Source organism: Acyrthosiphon pisum, chromosome A1 (genome assembly GCF_005508785.2).
Source record: "Acyrthosiphon pisum isolate AL4f chromosome A1, pea_aphid_22Mar2018_4r6ur, whole genome shotgun sequence".
In the NCBI taxonomy this organism is placed as follows: Eukaryota; Metazoa; Arthropoda; class Insecta; order Hemiptera; family Aphididae; genus Acyrthosiphon; species Acyrthosiphon pisum.
The window spans coordinates 80,092,197-80,110,800 of NC_042494.1; the positions used below are offsets into that span (position 1 = coordinate 80,092,197).

The 18,604-nt window shown below is 29.8% G+C and overlaps 1 protein-coding gene across 4 annotated transcripts in view; it reads right to left on the minus strand.

The window, feature by feature from the left end:
* Nucleotides 1–17,240, minus strand: part of LOC100160451 (adenylate cyclase type 5) — a 151,317-nt gene extending 134,077 nt beyond the window's left edge. For 2 of the 4 annotated variants that reach the window (XM_029487590.1, XM_029487592.1), the window contains exon 1: nt 5,917–6,125. The gene's annotated coding sequence lies outside the window, so the exon portion shown is untranslated. Of the gene's footprint in view, nt 1–5,916; nt 6,126–17,018 lie in introns of those variants that run through there. The other 2 variants (XM_029487591.1, XM_029487593.1) reach the window with 2 other exon arrangements.
* Between the last annotated feature and the right edge of the window lie 1,364 nt (nt 17,241–18,604).

The window sequence follows — 18,604 nt, forward strand, 5'->3', positions numbered from 1 at the left end:
CATCTTAATACCATGTTTATTTTTATTAATAATTTAAAAAAATGTATAGTACTTATCTGTAATAGTGTATTAATAAATCAAAAGGTTGTATTTGTTTTGGCATTTTCAATTTTGTATTATTTTCGTACCTACTTCATAATTCTATTAATTCAGTACCCATGTACAGAAAAGCTATTGGCTATTTCCTGTGTTCAATAATATTTATGATTTTTATTAGTTAATAAGTTAATTGAAAATGTTCATATAACTTTTAACTTAACTGAGTTAAAAAAAAAATTAGGTTAACTTTTAACTATTAACTGAGTTAAAATGTTTTACATTAACTTAACTTAACTCAGTTAACAATTATCATTAACTTGCCCAGGCTTGGTCTGGTGTATACATATACTACCTGCAAGAGTTCACATATTTATATTTACCCTAAAAATATTTACCTTTTCAGCATTCTAAATACACTATAAAGTAATTCCATGATTAATATAGCAGATTTCACATTTGTACCAGTATTTAGTAATATCACCTAATACTTTGTCATATAATAATATTTATAGAGCAGGTATAAATTAATATTAAAAATTATCATTTACTAGCTTAGGTAGTACGTACCTGCCATAATAGTGTTTGAGTATAAAATTAATTAACTATTAAGTATACAACTAACTGTTATATTACATCACTTTAATCAATACATAATTAATCCATAATAATATAACCTTTAGTCTTAGATTTAGTTGCATATTGCACTCATGGCCAATCAATATCCGATTGACGCTATATACAATAAATCATAAAAAAAAATATATATTATTATATATTTTTGTTAGAAGCACATTTTCCCATCAATTTGAGAAAATAAAAAGTGTGTATAAGAAAACCTTTTCCGTTATTATAAAAGAGAACTGGTATCAGTATAATATTATGTTGCACTTACTAGCCGATTACATACATTTTTTAATGTTACTGAAGATTAATAGTTCTATGAAAAAAAACATAAATGGTGTGAATGCTGTAAAAGAATTGTACATTGAAGCTCAAGTGGAGCTGAATACGTTCTAGTAGGAAATGACATTGATAGGTAAAATTATATGAGTGTATAATATCAATAATATAATGGTGTTACAGAGAGACAACAAGTACATCATATTATTCACAATCACGTATTGTAAAACAAGATCTAATATTCCACCTGAATCTTAATGTTATTATAAATTTAATTATATTATATGGATTGTTATTTCAATCAAAGTAAACCTAACTATGAATAAATAATTAGGCATGAGATCAAACCCGCAAATGCTCAATTTTTAACGACTAATGTAAAGAATCAAGTATAAAATCATTATAATAATAGTACACACCTACTGACTACTGTAATAAATTATCGTTTTATCAGATACACCTAGGTAGAAAACGTGATGACAGCAAAAGCTGCTTTTGTTTGGCATTCCTATTTAATTCCATCATAACAGCCATAACAGATAAACGATTACCTAACAACATAATATAACTATTACATAATTTGTTAATATTCTATTATCTCATTGAAATCAAAAAATAAAACTGAAAATTTTGTAGATGGTAAGTACAGATAACAAAGCAATATAACCTAGGTACACATTAATGAAACAACATTTACGCGTTTTGCCATTAAATCATACAATGTTTAATACCTGTTAATTATTGATATATTGTTTCTTTCTATAGTCTATACACAATTTTTCTATATTCGTTCAGAAATAGAACGCTAGATTATATTTTTAGATTAATCAGTCCACAGTGTGTAATATTATTGGTTTATTTAAATCATTGTATTCTTATTACAATTTTCAGAATGACTCGAAGAAAAAATTAATAAATTTAAAACTTAAACAGTTTTTCTTTTTACGTATGTTTAAGTATAGCTAGGTAGTAAATCTTAGTTTATAAAATATTAAAATGGCTCTTAAAAATCCAAATACCTAATAGGTAACAAACAATTAATACTCGTTTAATTGTTTCGGAAAAAGACTGATAATATACTTAATCTACTTCTATTAGAGACTTGATATTTATTAATTTATTAATCAGTTCGAACCAATAAATTTCAATATTGTCTAACACACAAGAAAACTAACGACAAATGTTGGTATTATTAGCTAAGAGATTATTTTGATAATATAATATATTATATTTATATCAATGACGAAGAAGTATAATTTTGCTAATAAATCAACTTTTTCTTGTTCCATCATTACACAAGATATTGAATCAGACATTTGTATTAAATATCCGAATATGACTAATCTATAATATTATAAATAAATCATTGATCGTTCATAATATATTGTATTACGATATATTATATTATACTTATACAAATATTAATCAAAAGTATAAATATTTATTACGCAATAAGATATAAACTTGCCTATATAAATATTATATCAATTGTTTTTTGTATACCAAATTATGAAAAGTTGTTATTTTTTATTTTAATTAAATCATATAAAATCAATAGGTACTACTTATACATTATTTGGTTTATATCCTCATAGAAATATACATTATTATAGTAACGTGTGCCAATAACTTAACTGTTCATTAAAAAAAATACGGCAAATTGATTCCGGTAAAATGCCAAATTATGCGTAATATCAACATGTTTTTAGATTCTGAGTGGAACGATGAATGTATTGATTTTACAATGATGTGTGTTTTTTTTTTTTATTTTTTTTTTTTTTTGTGTCTGTCATCACCTTTTAGGACAGTTAAAGTGCTTGGATTTTCTTCAACAGTACCTTTTCTGATAGGAAAGTGAATCTAGTTGGTACTTTGGAAGGTCAAAATTTGAAATTTCCAATAGTTTTCAAAAGCGCCGTGAAAAACAAAAGAAAAATTAAGGAAAAACGGGAATTCTTACGCAAAATCTGTTTTCGAGAAAATTGATTTTGCTTTTGGTGTAACTTTAAAACGAACGACTGTAGATACATACAATTTTCACTGGTTGTTTATATTTCCATTTTCTATACATGATACAATTTTCAAAATATTTTGATTTGTTTTGAGCTGTTTACGGACAATTTCAGTTTCCAATTTAATTAGTTTTTTTTTCTATGAATGTCAATAAAATTTTATTTGTTGAGTGAAAATACTTGAAAATTTAATACAAAGCTCCTATTATATTGTTACAATGACATTTGAAAAATATTAAAAATCCTTAGTCACAGTTTTTTTTTATTAGCATTTAAAGTTCAAAAATTGACAAAATATGTAAAATCACGAATATTAACAAATTATTTTGTGTTAAGAATTCGTAAAAATTTTTCTTTTTAAATCTAAGATTTGAAAATGTAATACAAGATTCCTCATAATATTGTCTACCTTTATCAAAAAAAAAAAAAAAAAAGTCTACAAGAAAATCAAATTAAATTTTTATGAGCGTTTGAAATTCATCTTGAAATTCAAGTGACTGTAGAAACTTGAAAATTTCACTGAATGTTTATATTAGCATTTTCTATATACGATACAATTTTGAAAATAATTTGACTCTTTTTGAGCTGTTTACGGACATTGTAAGTTTTCAATTTTTTATAAATATCAATTAAGTTTTATCTATTGGGCCAAAACGTGTAAAAAATTAATACAAGGCTCCTGATACATTGTTACAATAGCAGTTGAAAAATATTAAAAATACATAGGCACAATTATTTTTTATAAGCATTTGAAGTTGAAATTTTTACAAAATGTATTAAATTTAAAATTGAATAATTATTTTGTAGTTAAAAATTTATAAAATGTTCAACTTTTATATCTAAGGATTGAAAATTTAAAACAAGATTTCACGTAAATATTTAATTCCGTTACCAAAAATTCTAAGAAATACATAAGCACAGTTTATTTTTATAGTCATTTGAAGTTCAAATTTGGACGAAATTACATATTAAAAACCTGGAATAACTATTTTAGTTATTTTGTTGTATAATATTATTTGTGGGTACTTGAAACTTCTAAAGTATACTATATTATATATCTATGATAGTACCATGGTTTGTTGTTGATTTATAACGCGTTACCTAATGGATATTATGATATGATTAATTTGGAATTTATTATTGATATCTATTATAGGTCAATTTTTTTTTAATACTATTGATAAGTATACCTATAATAGGTATGTCTAATACCTATAATAGACTGACAAACCGTCTCCGCTCAGAATCGTTTTTCTTATACAGTGATATTATATCATTTAATTCAAATTTAATACTATCCATTATACAGTGACCCACTTGTAACCTACTGTACAGTAGAGCGACATCCACTTACCCACCTTTTTTAAAAATTATTATTACCTATTTCAACATAATATTCTATTAACGTAAGCTTATACCATTTTATGCTTAATCGATTAATTTTTCATTTAACAGATTATACACTCAACAACTTTCAGGAAACCCTTGTCAAAGACTCAAAAGGAGATTGTCCACTGACCATAATATTATAATACCTACAAAAACATAATAATAGCATGGCGTACTAATCATGTTGAAGTGTTAATATACTTGTTTTTTTAAATGTGTCTTCAATACCTAATTACTCTTCGGTATGTACTATTATACTTAATTTGTATAGGTTTATTAATTGATACAAAAAAATAGCTTGACCTCATCCTTGCGACATATAAGATGATATTTTTAAAATTCTTTACTCAGCTGGCTTATCAAATATGAAGTAGGTGATAATATTATGTAACTATAATAAAAGAGAAAAATGGAAATAGTAAACACTAAAATGCAGTACGTGGACTAATCCGAAAACTTTGGTACTCATATAGCTTAGACGTCAGCAAAGGTACCTAAATACGGTAACCCTATATGATAGGTTAGGTATATGATATATATTTATTTTTTCATCACAAATAGTTTATTTATAGGTTACATTGTTGCGGTTTTTTTATTGTTATTATTATTAGCGAAAGGTCTGTTGTGTCCCGCCGTTCCGCGTCGTGGTTCGTTATTAGCTCCTAATCCGTTTCGGCGTTCGCGCTCGGTGGTGGTGCTTGGTAACCGTGTGGGAAAAAGGGGCAGCACCCGCGGGATTCCCACGTTATTCGTAATGGGCAAAAATAGACTTTCCCAAAAAACCGTCCATCCCTCCAGGAGACCAGGAAAAAAATGCTAGTCGCATCGTGCACCTCACCGCTTCTTCGCAAAACGAATACTATCTGTATAGGACCATATTATGTCCATATTCCAATACATTAGTACCTTCGTTTTACCTGCACCCGTTATTCGAGTTCTCTCTCGACAACCACTGCAGAGACACTGTGATGACCTGGTATTACATTTTTCTTTTCTTTTTTACGAGGATCGTATATTAGAAAAACACTATCGTATTATAGAAAAAAAACTGGTCCAGACGAGCGTGTAGGTACTAGGTAGGAAATAATACTTTACTTATGGCTTTTATAGTCACCGAGTGACGCGTGGAAACGACAAAACGGTCATTTTCAGACAGCGCAGTGAGTTAGAATAAGATAATGTTTTATAGAAACCGGCTGGAAACGGAATGTGCAGTTTCCACGGACAGCGTTTAAACTTTACGCGTACATTAGAAATACCCTAAGTATCTTGAATATTAAAATAAACCTCATATTTCAAAGTATATACCGTTCTGAACATGCACCTCCACCCGACCAATACCACTACCGTAGTAACGCGAAACGCGAGGAGGTCCTGTCAAGCCACTTTTGGGGCCTACGCCGACGCGTTGTCTCACGCTCGGTAACTCGGTATAGAGACAACGATAATTATAATTTGTCAAAACTTAAAACCGTTAGGAAAATTTTGGTGACGTCAGACGAGTCATCCATATTGGATCGTGCTAAGTATACGTATTAGTTTTCGCCATGCGTTATCCGGTTATCGGTGCACTCACTTGAGAAGCAAAAAACCGACGAAATCAGAATTTTTCTGAAACAGCGGCCAGTGGATGGTTCAACCTTTTATAATAATATACTTTATTAATAGCATTTGACGACACAACGCATTCGACACGATTGACGAACGAAAACCAAATAACAGTATTGAAAATATACGAACACTCATCCGACCCAGTCCGACCGACCGACAGACAACGACTGCGGTCGCAGGCCGCCGGTTGCTTGGCCCGCGTCCGAGACAACACGCAAAAACGACGCGCGCACGCGACCTATCTGCGTAAAAATCTCATTCCGTGAAACCCGTTGCGCGGCCGCGGCGTTACGGTTTTTTACGATTCCATTTTTTTTTTTACCGACGACGCGTATAATTCCTGTTGACTGTTTGCTAAAATACTTAATAGATAAACATATTAATATCATATCGTTAATTTATCATTATTATCATCATCAGTGTCATTTTTTATTGTCCTAGTAATATTAATAAAGTCGCGTACAACAACTCATACAGTTCGACGAGGATCTAAAACAGTGCCATTCAAAGTGTCCGGAAGCAACGTGCCAGCGAATTGTGTGTGGTCTGCAGCGGCTGATTTATGCGTAGGCGACGTCGACACGTGTTTCTAGAATATTATGATAGTGCATCAACGCTCTTTGGGAAGGGGTGAAAGGCGCAAAGATACACTTTTGTTGTTTTTATAATATGAGCATACTCGAAGCTTGTGCATAAAATATGATCACTACCTTACACGGTTTGATTTTGTATATTGACATTTTATTATAAAAAGTATTATTATATCCTTCAAATAAACGTCGTGTACCTACGTCATTGTGCTTTTATGTCGAGAATTTTCGTCGATAATCATGTCATTTTTAATAGAAAATATGGAATATGGATTATGAAATCTCCGGGGAAGCAGTGGTGCTCTTAAGAGAGACAATTAACTTTTAAAAGATTACGTTTTTATTTTTATCTAGTTAAAAGTTATACACCTGTAATATTTGATATTTTTACTAATCTCCTACTGGAAGTAGTTTGCTAGTTTAAAAGTGCCAAGGGGCTCGGAAATGACAAAAGATTCTCTGTATTGGTACCCTCTCCCCCCCTCCTCACGGGGTTTTTTTATAACTGAAACAGATATCCGTGTTCTGTCATTCATGTCTTACAATTCTATTTCTAATATAAGTATAAATTCTCTGTATTCAATTTGTACTGATGATCGGCAGAATGAATCAGAGAATTATAATAATAGTAATAATACATTTGCGATAGCACAATAAATTCTGAGCCACCTCTTATTGTCGTGTATCGTTATAGTTGTTGTTAACAAGCTGGCGTATAACTAACATTTTTTTTTTAAGGAATCCAACACTTGTGTAGTGAAATACAACGTTATAAGTTATAACCTATACTATATTACTTTTAAAATATAACATTTTCAAATAATCCCTATGGTATTTAATCCGGTAGTAGTTTAAGGATTGTCGCACAAATGTCCAACCACTTCTTTTTGAAGTTAATTTTATCCTTTGAACGGTCAAAATATAATAATTCGTTTAAAATTCAACTTAAACGTCATGTACAGCGTACAATTTAATAGAAATAAAAACAGCGTACAACAAACAATCCCGCGTCATACGGTTTTATTTTGATAAAATATGATCTCATTTTCGACAAGGAAATTTATAAAAAATATTCTAAAATATGTTATTTAGCTCTGTTTAAATTATTAATACTTGGCAATTCTATAGTTTGCATTTCTATATATATCAATTTGTCTCTATTCATAGTTTATTAATTCCTTTTCTTTAAATCTTTGTACTATTATAAACTTATGTAATTTTAATCTTTAATGCATAATAATAATATACTACACTATCACAGTCTTAATCTTTCTCTTTTAAAATTGTGTTTGACCAATATCATTTTTATATGTTTTTTAATTGACTCATAGCATCCAAATAATTCTTTTATTTCTTTAATGCTTAAGAATTTATTTATCTTATACCAGAGACAACAATATGCGTAATATGTACAATAAAATAATAATGCTATGGAAATATGGAATGAGAACATTGAATTATTTTATCCTGGCACCAACGCGGCAACGCGGTTAATCACGAAAACGATATTAGGTATTACATATTATGGGTATGCATTAATTAGGTGGCGTAGAATTTTCGGAACTAAAATTGTTTTACAATCGAATTGTTTAACCTTATTGATATAGTTTGTACTTAGAATTATATTTTTATTTCAAAATGCCATCAAAGGAAATTGTAGTATAATATGTATAATGCGTATATACGGAGTGATCCATTTATCTTAAAACATTCATTATTTCAGCAAATCCTAAAGATTTTGAAAATATTTCTTTAACATTATTTTAAGTCCTCACTAAACAACATTTTTAGAAAAATATTAAATTTTTACTATTTTTATAGCCATAATTTTTTTAAGTTTTTTACTCTGTTGAATAACAATATACATTTTTAATTGTATGTTCCCAAACAGAATAATATTCGGAGTATTTTGATATTTAAAAAAAATATATCAAAATAATTGGGAAACCTAAAAACCATTTCCTCTGGTGATAGGACTATCAAATATGAATGATGAAATATTTAATATCACACGAAATAATTGAACTATATTCTAAGTTCTAGCTGAAGATATTATATAGATAAATAATATTTGGCAATAATATATAATGTTTGAAAAAATAGAGCAAAGACATAACATTTTCAATATTAATGAACCAACCAAATTAAATTTGCTATCAGAAATAACCGTTAAAGTTTGAGATCGAATCATCATATTATATAAAACGAGTACACATCATGAGCAAAAACACACACAGTTGCAAAATCAATGATTGACACTCATGGCTCCGCAAACAAATACAAATCTACTGTATATAATATATATATAGAACATATAATATACATAATACCAAATACAAATCGAAATACAAATCCTCGTTAAAATATTATAATATATTTGAAAAAATTAAAAGGGCCCAAAATCTTAACGCCGACCGATAACAACTCGGCACCTCCGTCGTCTGGGAAATATTTGTATTTTTTGACGACAGCCTAAGACGATTCATAAATTTTGCGTTCATAACATTTTGCATTTCCTAGTAGCAAGCACGTACAGTTTCCCACACCATCATGCAACGAGAGTACAATGACGAGATCCTCAGGGACTATTTCAACGTTTCCGTGATGGACGTAATAGCAGCTCTTGTGGCCAAAATTGAACTCCTTTACTCTACAGAATACGAACCCAAAGTCATAAACGACGGAGAGAAGGAGTTCGATGGAGCTGATTTGGGTAACTACGTTGTGTCGATGGTCAGCGCGGCCGTCATCGGTAAAGCCGAGGAGATTTCGGGAGGCAGCCCTGCGGACAGTCAGAACCGCAGCGTGGACGGGCTGCACTTCTGGACCTCGGCGACCATGTGAAGACCAAAGACAAACAGGCGGACTGCACCGGGATGTGTCCGGCCGTGACCGACGACAGAAGGTCGGATAAGAGCGAGGAAACCGGATGTCTGGACTGTACAGTGTCTATTGTTCCGGTGTTCGAGCGGCAGACAGGCGTGGGTAGGAATAAAACAGGCCGGACGCCTGTTCTGTTGCTGTGGCCACCAATGAAAATAACAGCCAGCAGAATCCCGTCCCCGCACCTCGGCCGATGAACGCCAGACGAGACGGTGGCAAAACGGGAAAGTGGTACATGAAAGAGCATATTGTGTCCGGGCGGTAAGTCGCCCTCTATACGTTCTTTGCAGGTCAACTCCGCGGAAAGACGAGACGGCGCTGTCGGCGTCACGAGCTCGCGCGCGGATTCGACACTTGAGATCATCGGGTGGCGGTGGAGACTTCCGGATACACGACTGATGAGTTATGGAGCTATATATTTGAGCTAGGACGTCAGCATCGCGGAAACCGTTCCTAGGTTTCAGGGTCCGGCGGAGCGTGACTTCTCGGCGTGCTAGGACGAAAACCGTGAGAGTATCAGGATCACCATGGTGTGGTCCGCAGATACTCTCAGGTTTTCATCCAGTGGAAATGCCGCCAAAGACTGTGTCTTAAGCGCCTCCGGCCGATTCCTCAAGCACAAATATACGGCTGTCTTATTTCGCTCAGGGTTTTTGGTCTGCGCCGCCGTTGATGTCATTGTCGCGACAATATTACACGTAATGTCGTAATTGGATGTTTTGCCTAAAATAACTGTTTAATATATTATAAATTATAATGTTTCGTCATGAACGTTTTTTCCCGGCCAGCCCGCATCGTGCCATAAAAAACTTCGTTTCAAAATCAAATTTCGGACAATTAGATTATTGGTTACCTACGAGCAAATTAGTAGACCAACATTTCACATGGTACCACTATACCAATCCACTCTATTCATCTAAAATTTAAATATTTAAAACTCAAAAGCTACTCGTTAAAAATTCAATTTTATTAGACATCGAAGTAGGTACTTTAAAATAAATATTCTGGATTGGAATAAGGAATTAAGATGCATGTTGTCATTAAAAATTGTAAAAAAATTGTTAAACAGTATTTATACTGAGGAAAATTTTGTTTTTAACGACTTAAAATAAATACTTTTAAAAAAGTTAATATTTTTTTAAAATATTGAGTACTTTATGTTAAATGTATTATCCGATATATGATAACAATAGTACCTCCTCATACTTCATAATAACATTACAATATTGCCCATAACATTATTCAAACAAATAATCAATATGTATTTTAAAATCAAAATATATGTTTTGTTGGTTTTATCTGGTCTGCACAACTTTCTGGTGTGGAAATATACAAATATAAAATGATTCCATTTAACATATTTAACGAAAACCTTCAGTAGTGCTAATTAAGAAAACAGTTTGGAAACATTTAAAAGTTTCTTTGTGTTTTGATTCTGGACCAGTCTATTATAAACTTGTTATGTTTTAGTTTACTACACAAAGTTTGGAATATTACTCATTACGCCGTAACTGAGAAGGTATTGAAAAACTTTTATCGAAATTCAGTACCCCACTCGATAGCTCCTAACGAACCCACATTGATAGACTATGATATCGAAAATTCAAACCCACTGTAGGTACATTTCATCGTGGTATAAATTATTTTTATATTATAATGCAATATAAATAAATTACCAACATCATCGTTGTCGTTGCACCTAGGGCGACTTCATTCTGATATATAAAATATACAGTTAAAAAATTTAAGCAATGTACACCTTTCTTCAGGTGTTCTCCCGTATATTATAATATAGGTAGTTAAAATAAAAATGAAATACACTTGCTTATTATTTTTTTTATCGTATAGTTATTATGACACATTTTTTTTTTATATATAATCGTTGTATAATTGTTTTGGTTGAAGTTTAATGTAACTTTACATGACTCCGTTTGTATTCCATATTTCAATTTCAAAGTTCCATTTCTTTTGTCTTCAGATTTTTTATTCTCTTTGATCTACAAACGGTCAAGTGTTTTAGAGGTCTGAAAAAATTTGTTTCCTGGTTTTTTGTTTCGATTACAAACAACGCTGGTGGCAATGTATAGAACTTTTATTGGTGGGCAGAGTATAGTTGTAAGTTATATCGTTGACAGGTCGAATCGCGTTCAATGTTCGGGGCATATAAACCTACGATTGTCGAGCGCATCATCACACACAAGTGGATATATACAATTCAACAAGACATAAAGGCGGCTTTATTGAAACACCCAAACAGGATAAAAAAAATTCCGTATAAGAAACGCGTGCACAAGAAACCCACGACCAAATTTTTTTTATTACTACCCTATATTGCGTTGTAACACAGAAACCCAGAAATTGTTGTAAATTCCATCTAAAGAGCATAATACATCATTACTTATATTATATTATATAAATATATAAATTTATTTTAAACTTTGCGGAAAATTTAATCTCTGCACGCGCATGACATACGAGTACCTGCCATCACGTCGGATCTTTCAAACCGTCCGTATAATAGGTATCCAATATTAAAAAAATTGGTATGTAAATATTAAAAAAAAAAACTTCTCGCGGACCTTGTAATATATAAATACAATATTCTACCAAATTTAAAGTATTTATATTTCAAGTTGCAATATGTTGACCAGTAACTAATATTTATTATTTAACAATATAAAACAATATGTAATTTAAATTTTGTCCAATTGAACAAAAATGTTTTTGAAATTAGGATTTAGAATTTTTAAATAAGTCAATAAAATATTATAAGCTAAAAGCCATTTTTTCTGACTACAAAAATAGTAAACTTGACAAAAAATGTATTAATTCGTATATTATTTCAGAAACTAACTTTGAATTGTTTGCTGTATTGTATTTATTTGCAAAATATTGGCACATTTTTCGAATCGATCGGATATAATTGGTAGGCCATCTTCACCGATATTCAGCAAGTGAGCATGCACATTTTATAATATAGTTTTTTTTTCTTTTATTTTAGGACGGATTTACATAATTTTATAATATTATTTGATATGATGTTACTCAAAATATTCAACTCATGTTTTTTTCATGTAATACCTATACAATATTGACATGTCGATATTTGTGACGAGTGGCATTTTCACAATCACTAGCAAATGTAATTTGATTCAATTCGCAACGTTTGTTTCTGTATTTACATATTATATTATTACCTATATAATTTTGTGTTTGTTGTGAATTGTCATCGTGGCTATTTTATAGAAACCAAACTCAATTTCGTCTAGCTATTTTAAAATGTTCGACTGGTATTTGAGACGCGTATTTTTCCATTTAAATAATTATTTTATTTTTATTATTTTGACGTAGACATCATAAAGTATTATAATGATGTTTTATTAAATATGAATAGTGTATACGTATGTAAATGTAATAAAAGATTAAAGTAATAAACAGCTATAAACGCTGGTTGTAATTTGTAAGTAATATTTCAACATTTCAAGAGTAATTACTGATTACACGTCCAATAACAATATCGTACGTCACATAACTATGTCTAAATATACATAGGTAAATAATATACAGAGACAGTCATTAGTCATAGTCCTTAGACATAAGTAGATTGCTAACTATAAAATTAAAATCAAATAAATAATGTTTACATTTTGTACATTTTACTTGGGTCAAGAAACTACAAACTACATGACAATTTAATTAACATGTACATAGGTAGGCTTTCCCAAGTCCAAATGTATACATAGCACGCTCCAATAATATTTCACAGAAATAGAATAATAAAAAGTAATGTATGGTAAAAGTTTTGATTACTTTGTACCTACACTTTGTTTTTGAACATCATAGGTAAAAACTTTTTTCTCGTTTTCTCATTACTAACAATTAAAAATAAATATCGTACAATGTGTGTGCATACTGTGTATAGTGTACAGACTATTATAATAATGGAAATGGATGTACCTGTACCTACTATATTACTGTCTATACCTAACATTCATAATAATATATTATGCAGTGTTTTAATTTCCATCAATTCTCTGTTTAATCTCAAAAATGTAAAATTCAAATATATGAATGCTCAGTGACGTGCTGAAAAGGTTTTTATGACGCTTTTATGCACAACGGGTCGTTTAAGATGGGTGAGGGTAAATTTGGTTGTTATATTTTTTTGGTGAGGTAACTTTTTGATTTTGACTCGGCTATTGAACGTTAAATTTGATTTTCACGGTAAATAATAATAATATGCCAGATAACTACAAAAAATGATTACGAGTGTAGACGATACGTATATTAGTCTTTTTTTTTTTTGAAGATATTTCACATATTATATTTATATTATTATAAGATATTTATTTTTCAATTATTAATTTTATGGTAGGTTGAACTCGAACGAATTTTTAACAAAATTTCCAAGTACCCACATTTATATCTTATAATTACCTATAGTAATTAGGCAGTTAGTAATGTCAGTATTATATCATATTATAATATATTATTAATTTTAAACTCATAAGTTAACACTGATAAACCGTATAATGGTCTAAAATGTAAATAGGTTAAAATTACTTAAAATATTTTGAAAATTCGCCGTTCATAGATAATAATGTCATAATGTTTCTAGCATTTACGATTAATATTTTTGGACAAAATAACTAAAACTGCTATAGGTGATAAATATTAAATTGTTAATTTACGTTTATTATCCAATTTCAATGAAATTTGAACTTCAACCTGTAACAAAGAATTTATCCATCAGCTTATGTTCTGTTTTAAAATTTTTGTAAAAGCAACTTGATAAAACCTTTGATTTAACTTCCTATAAAACATGTATTTATAAATTGAATTTTTTTTATTTAAATATTAGAACTATTTTCAATCTTACTTTCTTCAAAATATTAGCAAATATTTATGAGTATGCGTCTTAATTGGTAACTATATAGTTGGTTAGCCTTAAAGTTACAGCCGGGTTCGTCGACTAATTTGATAGGTCAGGTTAAGTAGCGTTAGTAGAACCCTCACCTTCGGGCAATTTTTCGTTTAACACACATTTTTTTATAATGTCGTAATAAAACAATATCTACGATATTATGGAGTTTCAACTGCAGGCGTAAACACTAAATACATTTGACCGTATAATACCTCGTTTAAGGTTTCCATACACTAGCTTGTGTCGGAATCGAACTCACTGAACAGAAACCGCCGAAGAAATATATACTTATTAGTTATTCTTTTAAATAAGAGTCCGAATAGTAATTTTGAAACCGATCGGACTCCGAATAGCGTTCAAGCATAAATTTTAAATGCACTCTATTATATAATCTATAGCTTTTTTTTTTTACCGTGGTCCACTCATTGAAAAATGTAAAAATATATTTGACTATACTAAATTATCATAAAAATATTATTTACTCGTTTTCATTTTACACTAAAGTTAAAATTGTTGAAACGCTACAGCACAAACTGCTGCAAATGACAACACTCTGAAGTAGTTATATACAATCAACGCGATATAACAATAACCAACTGAAAACTAAAACGCCCTATATAAATGTTTAACTTAAGTTCTAATTTAATTCACGTAACATTTTTCAAACCCGTAATTCCGAATAATTATTCCGATAACAATATCGTCGCGGTTTATATAGTATCACTGCGGTTGCGATTGAAAAATTTCGATTCCGTTCCACTAGTGTGCGAATAACAATAAATTATTAATATAGTCGTCGTCATGGACAAGTAAGACAGTTTGCAGGGTCGATGAGATCGTGAAACTGTGAAATCGCGATTTCGAACACGTCTAATAAGCCGCGGCTGTTAATAAATCGAAATCAATATTAGCAGTAACAGCGAGTAAATAATGATTATATATTATATTATTACTACGATAGTGTTATATTTTACTTTTATTATAACTGATGTAGCACTCTGGCACAGCACCCTTTGAAAACCCACGTTCAATTACCGAATCGCGTCATTAGCCATTTCAGCCGTCTCAAACGTTCCCGGAACTAGAAAGTAGAAACTCCCAAGCGCCACATTTACGACGCTCGACCGAAGTACGCGTATTTCATATTTTCTATGCAGTGCCACAGAATCTATAGGTTTAGTCTACCCGACAACAATTATTCGATACAATCTGTCGTACCGTACAACACAACATATATACCTAAGTCCGGCTCGCAACGAAATATGAATATCTCGACACACCCCATGGACGTAATAATTTATTTTAGTGACCGAATACATGTGCACAGACGTTTATTAATTGTTTATTACAAAATCAGTGCGAATGCTTTATTGAAATTTGTAGCAAATAAATGTTTGTATATGTTTTTCCTCGTTTATTATAATATAACACTTATACAATGAGCTTTGCAAAAATTCTGAATACGTCACTGACAATTGTATAAAAGCAGTGTATATTAATTCCTACAATAAATATTTACAAGATGTTAAAATCTTATAGAAAGCACTATAGTACTATACCTATGCGCTATAGCACTATTCAAATTAATTAGTCACATCGCTATATTAACATATTATTATGTACAGTGATTATTATTAGTATATTTATTTATTCATTTGACTTAAATGTTTTTGCTTCGGCTCGTTAGTTGTTATGATCGCAATGATTGATACCTTTTCTTGAGATAATGTATAATGCATGTACGCTGCAGTGCAGGTATCTACATATTGCTAATAAATAATAATATAATGATAGTAAACTTAAACTGTTGTAAGTGCGATGACTGACGAGTGTTAAGAAGTGTTACGATTATGACTAAAATCTTAAGATAAAAATGTTTCAAGTATTTCCCTTCCCTCGTTTCTATGCATTGTTGTCCAATTTAATTAATATATAAACCTATACTTCTTTTTAAATTAAAATTGATTGAATTAATGAAAGGGCAATGTATTAAATTACATTCAAAATATGTACCTACTGTATTTTATTTTTATAAAAAATCTTAATTTTTTCTTTACATTTTGCATTTTGTTACTATAAATTGTAAAATAAAGCATTTTCATTAAATAAAGTTCCAGGTTTTGTAAATTGAAAACAGCAAGTATTTCTTTCATGCTATTTTTTTTATTTAATTATAAGTGGAACGATTGAAGTATGTAAAGCTATTGTCTTATTATTAAGTGTTTGCCTCTATTTAATTATTAATTGTATAATGAATATTTCTGGTTTCATCAAGAGCTAAAGCAATTGTGATTAATATAATATGAAAAAAAAAATATTTATTTTTAAAAAATATTGCACTTAAAACTTTTAAATTTTAAGAAATGCCTAGGCATATTGTTATTTATATTTTACTAAAAAAAAAAAATCTAATAGTAAATTAATTCTTGATACTGTTTGTAGATTTTCTTATTCATGCTAAACTTCAATAATTGTATTAATTCAATTATGAGTTTCACGCCTTGGATAGCAAAATGAATTATTATAGTAGAACTTTCAAGAATAATCTATGTTCACTCGGAGATATGCTTCCTTGTATTGACGATTGTATAAACTGTTTTAAACGGTACATTCTCTGTTTATAATTATGGTTTACGAATTACAGATATACCAATGTAATGGATTGTTTACCTGTGAGCTTCCGAAATTTAATCCTTTGATCCGATGGACGTAATTAGGCGGTTGTTGTTACGGTCTTTTTCAGCACTAGAAATACCACTTTCGGTAAATACAGGCTTTCAAACTTAGCATTTTGCTGTAAGCAATTCCACAATTCCAGCACCAATAGAATTCAACACAACTATTAACAATAATATGTTTTTACTTTTTTTTTAATACTATACCTAATTTTTCAAGTGTAAATTACATTTCCCAATTTTGGTAATACAACATTAACTCTTTTCCTGGTTAAAAAAAAAACTTGTAGTAAGTACGCATAAGCAGGATAATTATTCCAACATCACTGTTGCAATAACCATGACAAAAGAAAATATTTAAAATAAAAAAATATTATTATTGCTCCCAAAAGTTGTTGTAGGGTGCCAAGTGCCAACTCTGTATATTTTAATCATCGGCTATACCAAATTGTCAAAATTCTAATGTATTTATCGTACATTTATACATTTATAAGAGATGTAATTACGTGATATTTATAGTTTATACCTACTACCAAACATACGAAAGAATAATACAGTAATATAGCAGTAATAATATATAGATCACGTTTTATTATGATGGAGATTAACTACACCAACAGTTTTTTTCAAATTCAATCATCAGTCATGCGTTTAGTATAAACGTGTAATCAAATGTCACGCAAAACCGTTTAACTAAATTGTTCAACTTCGCCAGACTTAAACATAAATATGTCTGGTATCTATTTATGGCGTTTATTTTGTTTTCATTGCACGCAATCTGTATAATATTATAATCATATGATCATTCTTATTTCCATTTTATTAGATATCCATTTCCAATATCCATATATTATTATTCTAAGAACCTAAAAAGTCGATTGATAATATAAAAAATAAATTGTATATAAATATAAATTATAATACCTACTTCACTACTATTTTGTCACCAGATAAATATCAAATATTTTATAATATTATAGTTTCTGTTTTTAAGCTAAACTTTTTAAACAAGTGCTTACGAAAAATTGTTATAATTTATAAGTAAACGCTTAGACAGTAAATACCTACATTATAAGTAGGTACTCAGTTTTAACTTTTCTACGTACTGTACAATTTTATGTTTACATTGAATAGCTTAATAATAATAATCTATTACTCTATTAATCTATTAACTATTACTCAGGTAACATAATACAATCGTAAATTAAAAGTTTCTAGCATGGGCTGATTAGTAATTATAACTATCTCTTTAAGCAAATCTGGGAAGAGAAATGGGTATTCACTCTTCAATGCTATACAGTAAGTTCCCGTTACAACGAAAAATATTATAGTATATTACATAAAAATACTCATTCATCTTATTATAACCTGTAATAGGAGTATTATTTATTTTACCAGTAAATTCAGTAATCTTATTCGCTTATTGTACTTCTTGCTTTCACTGCAGATGGTATACTAAACTTTATTGTACTTCAATAAAAAAAAAAGTACATTTATTATGTTCCGGTCGTTATATTATATCAGGAAAGTATTTCGGGTATAAAATATAAAAAAAGAAATATTAGATTCGATTTTATTTTT